The sequence below is a fragment of the Nannospalax galili genome, unplaced genomic scaffold (genome assembly GCF_000622305.1).
Source record: "Nannospalax galili isolate Female #2095 unplaced genomic scaffold, S.galili_v1.0 scaffold787, whole genome shotgun sequence".
Taxonomy (NCBI): domain Eukaryota; kingdom Metazoa; phylum Chordata; class Mammalia; order Rodentia; family Spalacidae; genus Nannospalax; species Nannospalax galili.
The window spans coordinates 23,363-33,098 of NW_008356318.1; positions in this window are offsets into that span (position 1 = coordinate 23,363).

Genomic DNA, 9,736 nt, shown 5'->3' on the forward strand with positions numbered 1-9,736 from the left:
AGAGAAAGAGAACATAAAATTGGGCTAGATGTAAGAAGGGGGTTGCAGATAAAGGGGAGGATCTAAATATGATCAAAATATATTGTATAGAATTCACATATACTCAATAAAAAAGGAAAAAAACCAAAAAATATATTTTTAAATTTCATTGATATACAGCACAGCTATGTACAGCTTTTTAGTGTCAGATATTAAGTGATATGGTCACATAAGAAACTGACATTTACAGTTTTCATTTTTTATCACCTCAATGTTAGATCTTGATCTCTGTAGCATGTTCATTTTAATGAAAAAGAAAGATAATGTGATAAAATATGGGAACTTACTATTTGCCTTAGAAACTATAAATATTAATCTAAGAATACAAAGTTAGGATCCACATGAAGACTGCTCTAATAATGAAAAGGTTATGGTATTATGAAAAAGTTACAAGAAGGCTACTCTCAGATCAGTTACAGGCAGGGATGGATGTTCTGGAATCTCTAGGGATACTTTCCTTTTGTTCATTCTCAACCCCACTCTACTATGTCACCATCCATCTTTTCTGACCACCTTTGTTCCTACTTCACCTGGTCCTCTCACCACTGTTCCTAACTCCATGATCTTCTGCACAGAATTCAGTCTCCATCAGGTGAAGAGGCATAGATCATAAGCTATGTCATCAACAAGCTCAGAGACTCACAATTGTGCCATCCTGTCGCTGTCCTACCATATGGCAGACACCAAGAATTGCTTAGTGACTTAATGAAGTTTGAATCTGGCATAGAAATAGATCAGAAACTGATCTATTTTTATGATTTTTGAACAAGTTAAATAGTATTTACTACATTAAATTGTGTTTATTTTGTTGTTGCTTTTATTATCTCTGTTATGCAATTATACCTTTAAATACACTTTGGTTCCTTGTAACAGATTATTTTGCTCTGAATTTTCTTTTTTTCTAGATAAAAATGAGCAAGTTTCATCATGTCATTCCTACGAAAGAAAAAACACATTCAATTAATGCTGGTACAGCTTTGTCTACAAGCTACATCTCATTTTTTCCAGAAATAAGAAAATGTGAAAAAATGCATCTTAGATGTGGTAAATCTAAAGACAGTCTTAAACAAATTTCCCTGTAATTCTTGTCTTTTCCTCGTCCAATCTGCACAGTGTGCTAGGTTGTTTCATGTCTCATTATGTCTCATATGAAGCATCGTGATGGTGACTTCTTTGCATGAAGCCTTACTTATGAAATTCAGAAATATCCTTTTTTTTTTGATAGGCCAATAAGTCACTGCAGAAAGCATCCTTAATTATATCTCTCTGTCATTCCCAGGAGGGCCTCTGGTCTCCAAATCTCAGTTATATACAATTCCTGAGACTAGCAAATCTTCAGGTTTTCTAAGTTCTGCTAAGTGTTTTCTTACTGTATTACTCACCTTCTAGACTTTTGACACAAAGTACATAATGGAAAGATTGAAGAAAAGACAAGAAAACAAGTAACTTCACTGGAAATAAAGGATATCCAAAAGCATATGCATCACTTAACACAATGCCTAGTCCAATAATAGACCCAATAAGTAAAAAGAGAACCTATTACTGCAAGGTTTCCTCTGACCTGCATGGGTACACCATGGCATACACTTACATACATACACACACATACATACATACATACACACACACACGCACACACACACACACACACAACAAAAAAATTAATGAAGAAAGAAAGGAAGGAAAGAAGGAAGTAAAAGAAGGAAGGAAGGAAGGAAGGAAGGAAGGAAGGAAGGAAGGAAGGAAGGAAGGAAGGGATTACATAAATAAATCAAGCAGGAAATATGAGCTTCCCAGTTATCAAATCTCTATTAGTGTCCTAGCTAGTGATGGTTTGTATCATCTGGTTAGAGAAAGATTCAGTCAATACTCTAGTACCCTCTGTACTGGATAGCTTTAGTGGTCAACTTGATATACCTGGGTTGAGGGAGCCTCAACGGGAATTTCCTCCTTTGGGCTGGCCTGTGAAGTGTCCAGCCTGTTGTAGATGGTACCATCCCTGGGCAGGTTGCATGGGGAGCAAGCCAGTAAGCAGTGATCCTCCATGGCCTGTGCTTCAGCTCCTGCCTCCAGGGTCCTGCCTGATGGGCTCCCTGATGACTGTGACCTGGGAGATTCTAAGTCCCCCCCCAAATTTTCTTCCCAAGTTAATATTGATCAGAGTATTTCTTCACAGCAATTGAAAGCAAACTAGAACACCCTCCAACACACCACTATGGTAAAAGCACTGGATAAATGCTACCCACTTGACTAACAGGTACAGTAGTCATCATGACTCTAGCACATTCCCAACTGCTGCAAAAACAAGTGAACAAGTCCCCAGACCTAACATAGTCCTCCCAAAAGGACATGTGTTCAAATACAAATGGCTTCTTTACTAATTACATTTTATTTATTTTCATTTCCATTTGACTATTTACTTGTGTCTTTACTTTTTAGAAGTAAATTTACATACTGAGCATTAGGAAATGTCTCTCTTGATGAATGGGCATTAGAGACTGTCTTAGTTTGTCTCTTCATTGCTGTGACAAAACACTCTGATCACTACCAACTTGGGGAGGAAGGGGTTTATTTATCTTACATCTACTGGGTCACAGTTCATCAAGGATCCCAAGGTAGTAACTCAGGGCAGGAACCTGGAGGCAGGAGCTAGAGCACAGGCCACAGAGGAACACTGCTTACTGGCTTGTTACCTTGACCCCTGCTCGGCCTGTTTTCTTATGCAACACAGGCCCACCTGCCCAGGGGTGGCACCACCCATAGTAGGCTGGCCCCTCCCACATCACTGAACAATCAAGAAGGTGCCTCATGGACATGTCCACAGGCCAGTCCAATGAAGGCAACTTCCCAATTGCCTCAACCCAAGTGTGTCAAGTTGACACTAAAGCTATCTAGCGCAGAGACTTACATGGAAAATAAGATAAGTAGGCATTGTTCTTCATGACAACACGGGACATTAATATTTCTCTATCTTCCTTGTCTTGGATGCTTTTAAAGTGAAATAATCTACAGCGCTCACCAAGCAGAGCATACTTGAGATTGTAATTATGATTTTTTAGGTGGAACTTGGTTCTGTCTAACAGTTTTCTTATTAATAGAAAAAAAATGTGGCCATTTGGAAAAAACAGAAAAGCGTATTTCAGCCCCTACCAATGGACATCAACGAAGTGGCCAATGAAAGAATATGCCTCACAAGGACTAGATGCTGCCTCTGAATTCCTTCAGTTCAGTTCTCATATCAAGAAAAATAATCATTCAAGATAAATACCTGTGCTGTCTTATTTTTAGCTCTTTTAAGGATGAGGTGGTAGTATTCTTTTCTAGCAAGCCTGCTGATTTTTTTTTAAATTTGGGGGAAATATACTATATTTTATTGTGAGAGATAAACTGGCACATAGAAGAAAAAGTACTTCAGTTCTTTAAAATTCTACTTTGATATTTTAATTTTTTATTCATTTTTATTTTATGTGTACGAGTGTTATGCCTGCATGTGTGTGAATGCATCCATGTCGTACAGTGCCTGTGAAGGGCAGAAAAGGGCATTGGATCCCCTGTAACTGGAGTTATGAACCATTGATAGCCACCTTGTGGATGCTGGGATTCGAACCTGGGTCTTCTGCAAGAACAGCCAGTGCTCTTAATTGCTGAGCCATCTCTCCAACCCAAAGTAATTCTACTTTGTTATAAATAAGATTAGTTATAGCCTATTTTAGCATGATGTGACTGCAAGTGGCCCTGAGTGGTTCTGGCATGGTGTGGGTTAGGGTTCATTTCTAAATGAATCAATGTGTTAGGCTAGGGCAGGGGTACTGTGATTTTCCTAAGTCACTTTTATACTCCTGTGGACCAAAGACAGTCAGCAACAACAAAAACATGTAGAATGCATTTCCGAACAAGAAAGGGGAGAGGCTTGGTAGTGAAAAGGGTTCTATGAAGACAGATTTCACAAGAGATTTCATTCCTTTCAGAGAGAACTTTGGTGTAGATTCATTATTAACCCAATATCTTAGCTTGTCACTAAGAGTGCTTCCCCTCACTGATCTTCCTGAGGAAAGGTATCACAGTAACATCCCCTTCTCATGTCTTTACAGTCACCTGCTCACCACACATCGCCTGACCCTGTAAGGCTAAAGAGTGGACGTGTATAATAGAGACCTCAGACAACTTCTAACTTATAGTACACAGATTTTTATATCATCAGTTTAGCAATACTTAATCAATGACAGTTACTACATGACCATGGTTTTTTTTTTCATTGATCAGAAGTTGATAACTTCTTAGCAATAGTAGAGCAACTCTGTGAGTTGAGGTGAGGCTGCAGAACTCTAGGCTAGGGCTCTAACATGTCTCAGGAGATATGTGGGGAGTAGGCTGACTATAATGATCAAATTATTTCTTAATCTATTCCACTAGCCTGTGGCTTTTGACTAAAGAGTTGTGGCCATTGATATTTAAAGTTATTATTAAAAGATGTGTAGTGGTTACTGTCATTTTAATTTTTTGTGTTCTTGGTCATAATCTGTGTTTCCATAATTGTACCTTCATTTGCTTTCTCTCTGTATACTCCTGGGTATAATCATTCCTATCTTCAGTACTTTGTTCTGTGTCAGTAGGGCTGGTTTGGTGGACATGAATTCTTTCAGCCTATTCATGTCATTTAAATTTTTATTTACCCTTGGACCATCATAGGTTTGCTGGATAAAGTATTCTGGTTTGGCATCCATGGTCATTTAGAGCTGGGAATGCTTTGGTACAATCTTTCCTGGCTTTCATAGTTTACACTGAAAAGTCATCTGTAACTGAGGGATTTTCTGTTATGCATGACTTGTTTTTCTCTAGCAGCTTTCAGTATCCTTTCTTTGCTCTGTACATTTAGTGTTTTTACTATGATATTTCACTGGGAGTTTCTGCTCTTGTACTGTCTGATTGGTGTTCTGTGTACTTCTTGTATCTGTATAGATATCACTTTCCTTAATTTCGGGGAGAAGGGAAAGATATACAAGGAACTATGGGGGGAATGGGGAAAAGAGCTCAAGAGAGGGGGTATAATAGGAGATAAGTATTATCAAGGGGAAAATGAAGAAAATGGGGGTACTTTAACTGGAAGGGAGGAAGGATGATAGACAGGGAGAGAAGAGAGAGATAATAAAGCTTAGGTAGTATGAAAAACCAGAGGGAAATGTATTAGCTCAAACACCTACTGAAAAATACACATACAATATCTGAACATGAGTGCATGTGTATACCTGAATGCTATATAACAAGAAACACAGTGCCAGACAGGAGAAACCTCCCTTCCGACTGTTGGTCAGGGTGGTCCAAGAGACTCCCAAAATAACACAGGCTATTTCCACAGCCCTTGATTACCTCCCAGAACTTGAAGGTAAGACCCTATTGCTGAAAACAGGATATACTTAGGACACAGGACTTGGAGAAATGGAGCTGGAACTGACCTGGAAGCCTCCTCCCTGAAGACTAGCTCTCATAGTTTTGGAAGAAACTACGTAAGTTATTAAGGGAGAAAAATCATTCAATGGTCCAATCCCAGCTTTAAAGCTTAGTAAGCACATTGACCAGCACAACAAACTATAGCAGTGCAGTAGTGGTACTTTCATCTTAGGGGTAATCAACAGCTAGCTAATTGAACTTAAAGTCTACTCAATGGGCAGGAACTCATGTGTATCAGTATAAACAGAGTCAAATACATATAGTTGGAGAGGTCATAGGTCTTAGAGGCCTATGACCTCGCTCATATCTTCAGACAAATGTAATTTCGTACTGTATGATAAATATAGATCCTTGTATTTACAGATAAGTATGCCATTCACAACTCATCAATGAAGCTTCTTTTTGCAACAGATGGAGATTATTAGAGTTCCACAACTAGCCCCCACAGAGAATAAATGTCCCACAGATGTGAAGCTCTAAGTGATACAGCTACGATGGAACCACTACACCTAAGGCTCATGGAATATAGCAGAACAGGGGGTAGAAAAAATACTAATGCATCTCTCAACTTCCATCAGAGAAACTTCCTCATGCAGCAGAGTCCAGTGCACACAGAAGACCACAACTGGCCAAAGTATAGCAAATGAGAGACTGCAGAGTGTGTGTCCCTGGATAAAGCTCAACCACCCATAGCTGAGGGACCGTTGTGGAAGAGGGAGCGGAAGATTGTAAGAGCCACTGTTGGTGAATAAACATAAGGAAGCAGAGTCTTCCCGGCCTCTGGGAACTTGTGCATATGAACTTATAGCAATAGTGTCAGCATGCACAAAACTCATGTAAATTCAGTCAGACAAAAACCCAGCGTAGAACTGGGAAAATGGGAAGCAGGCCCAAATATTAGCCACGGAACTATTGGCAGCTGATTACTACTGGGTGAGGGAGAGTGATCTTTTTTAAGGGAGTGACTGTAGATAGGCTGACTAGGCTCCAGTGGATAAACTTGCACTAAGGGACATCTGGGTACACAAATTTGACTCAATAGGCCTTAAATTTTATCACAGAATGCATGAAATCTGGTGGTGGGGGAGGCGTGGATAGGAGAGGGGGCATACAGATGATTAAGGCATTTTGTATGAAACGGACAAAATTTCAACAAAAATATACATTGAAAAACATTGCTCTAAAATAGTTACAAACTTTAAACATAAAATACTGCTTTGGGTCCTGTAAGGCAAGGACAGCAGCACGACTGTCTGCCTCTCACTGGAATGCTACTTTTCAGCAGCAAACTCAGTCCAGACAAAGGAAATAAGCATTCCATGACATGATATAGGCTAGGGTCATGCTGGTTTTGAATGTCAAAAAGAAAACAGAAGTTGACAGCATCATTCAGAAGCAAAGTATGTGAAGTGGTGAAGCAGAAGATACAGCATAGCACAGTGCTCAGAAAGTCTGGCAGTGGCCGCCTAGCACTTAAAATTAAGCCCATTGTATACGTACATCATCAGAGTATAAAATAGTAAAAGTAAACACCTTTCTAGTGCCTAGAGATGAGGGGATTGCCATTCTTAAAATAATACTTACTTTCCTTGTTATAAAAATAAAGCATGCTCATTGTAAATGTTTTTACAGAAAAATCATAAGAAAATATTATCTACCTGTAAAGCTACTATTCAGAAATAACTTTCAATACTTTCTTTAATGATGCTCATACAAATTATGTTTTTATGCATGTGTGTATGGTCATATGGGGGTACACATGTGTGAGAGTGTCTCTGGAGACCAGAGTACAACCTCAGGCGTCATCCTCAAAAATTTTGTCCATTTCCTCTGAGACAGGGTCTCTATTTATCCTGAGCTTGCCAGTTCAGCTCAACAGCAAGTCTCTGCCTCCTCAGTGCTAGGATTACAAGTGCATGCTACCATACCTACCATTTGTATGTGTTCTGGGTTTGAAACTCAAGTCTTCTGACTTGCAAGGCAAATATTTTGCCAACTGAGTATCGCCCCAGACCCTACAATTTATGTTTTAATGGTCTAAAATAAGATAGATTCTGTATACTTCCTTTGACACTTTGTTTGATTTCAATCAATTACATACCAACTTAAACTTTGATGGCACATTATGATAGATTGCACATTATATTAGGATAAGAAGTGAAAGTAAAATCTTCAATATACCTGTATCAAATATTGCTCTATAGAGCTAGCAAAGAAAATTCTCCACAATAAAGATACAGAGCACATATTAGGACATTGGGGATAGGCTCATGGTCCATAAATGCTGCATAGCCCTAAATTGTTGTGGTATAGAAAGGACAATCATTAGAACATCCTACATCTTGCTTTATAAATAAAATGCTCTTGAAGTTAGAACCCAACACAATTTCTTCCCTCCCACCTCCTGAGAATCTACCAGAAGTGTGTAGACTCTACCAGGTATCTGGGCCAATTGAGTTAACCCAGACACCTGTCCTGACCCTTCCACCAGTCCAGGGAGTAGAGCTATCTGTCTCCACTACACCATACCAACAAAATATCTTACGCACTGTTAGCCTTAGAAAGATAGTACAAAGGATTAGAAATCCACTCATTGAAAATAAAACAGTTCAGCTGTGTATACCTTTACATTTCATGTGGAGATTTTACCTGGAAAGTAATACACAAAGTTGATTACAGTCTTTTTCTTTATTTCTAAATGTGGTAGGCTTCCCACTAAGATTTAGTAGAATATTCTCTGTTCTCTGTGGTCTGAATGTAACAGCAGTCAGGGCAACTAAATATTGCTTTCCTTCCCAGGAAGGGACTCAAGCCATCTGTGCATATGAGATTCATTCTGAAACATTAATATTACAAACTTTTACCTCTCTCTTGATTTGTTCTTATACATCCATGCTGTTATTTCCTCATATCAGCTGTGCATGTGTGCTTGGTCTGCCGTCTTGGATTGGAACTTCTCCTCTGTTAAATATGTACTCTGACCATTTATGAAAGCAGCACGCTGGGATTTGGAATCAGAACCAGAGGCCAATTTTTAATCCACCACTCAATAGCTGAGTGGCTTTGGGTAAGTCACTAAGTATCTCTAAACCTCTCTTTTTTCATTTAAAAATGAATGAGTAGCATCAAACCTTCTTGTGGACTTTTGAGGTTCCAATGAGATAATGTTTGCTCACTAAAATGAAAATGCAGTCACAGCTTCCTTGCCTAAGCCCTTAAATAGCTCCTCTGTAAGCTTAGAGGTAGGACCAAAACACTTATGGAGTCCTTCATTTTCCAGCCCCTTTTCCATCCTTCATAATGCCCTGTGTCTCCCTCCTGGCACTCAATATTCCAGGCATACTGGCTCACTTCACTGAGCTGCTTCATTTTCAGATATGAAAATGGGGGAAAGGTCAATTTAACTATCTTTTCAAAACATCTGCTACCTCAAAGCAAGGTCTTCCAAAGCGTGTCTCTAAACGGCCTTTTAAAGGTGTGAATCACAACTGCCAAGCATCATCCATGCTGTTCTGCAGATCCTGAGAAGACTCTGAATGCCAGAAATGTGATATCAATGCCAGTGATTTTGGAGTTAATGAGTTAATTTCTGGTTTTATGGAAGATCATTTGCTTATTTCAAAGCTGTAACTATTTCTCAATCAACAGGTGTTGAGCCCCGTTTCTCTAATTCAGAGTGGAGGCAACAGCAGACGGAGAAACAGCTTGGCATCTGGCTTTGGCCCTCTGCAGTCTTGCCAGGAGAAACCCGAGCAGCCTGTATCACCTGCCTCTTCTGTTGTCACAGGAATGCCTCACTCTGTGGCTCCAGCAATGCTTGAAATTGACAAACTGACAGTCTGGGGTCACAGAACATCTGACCCTGACCAGGGGGCAAATGTCATACCTTGCCAGAATGCAAAGTGTGGTCTCAAAGTGACTGGCAAAATTCATTTCTTAGCAGAAGGGCACTGTGCTGGTTTAATGCCAACAATGTCTGAATTATTCCACATTTAATTTTAAAAGTTCACTAATTGTTGGCCAAGCATTATAAATAATGAAATTATAAAATTATGCCCTTTACATCTATCCTTTCTCTTACTTTTGGTCACTACCATCTAACAAAAAAAAAAAATTGAGTGAAGCCAACAATGGTTGAGCAGGACCTTTGACTTATCTTCACATAGATGGAACTGGTAAAAGAAAGGAGCCAGGGGCTCCTCCCAAGCCCATGGGACCCCTGAGGAACAGATCCTCAAATGACCTCAAG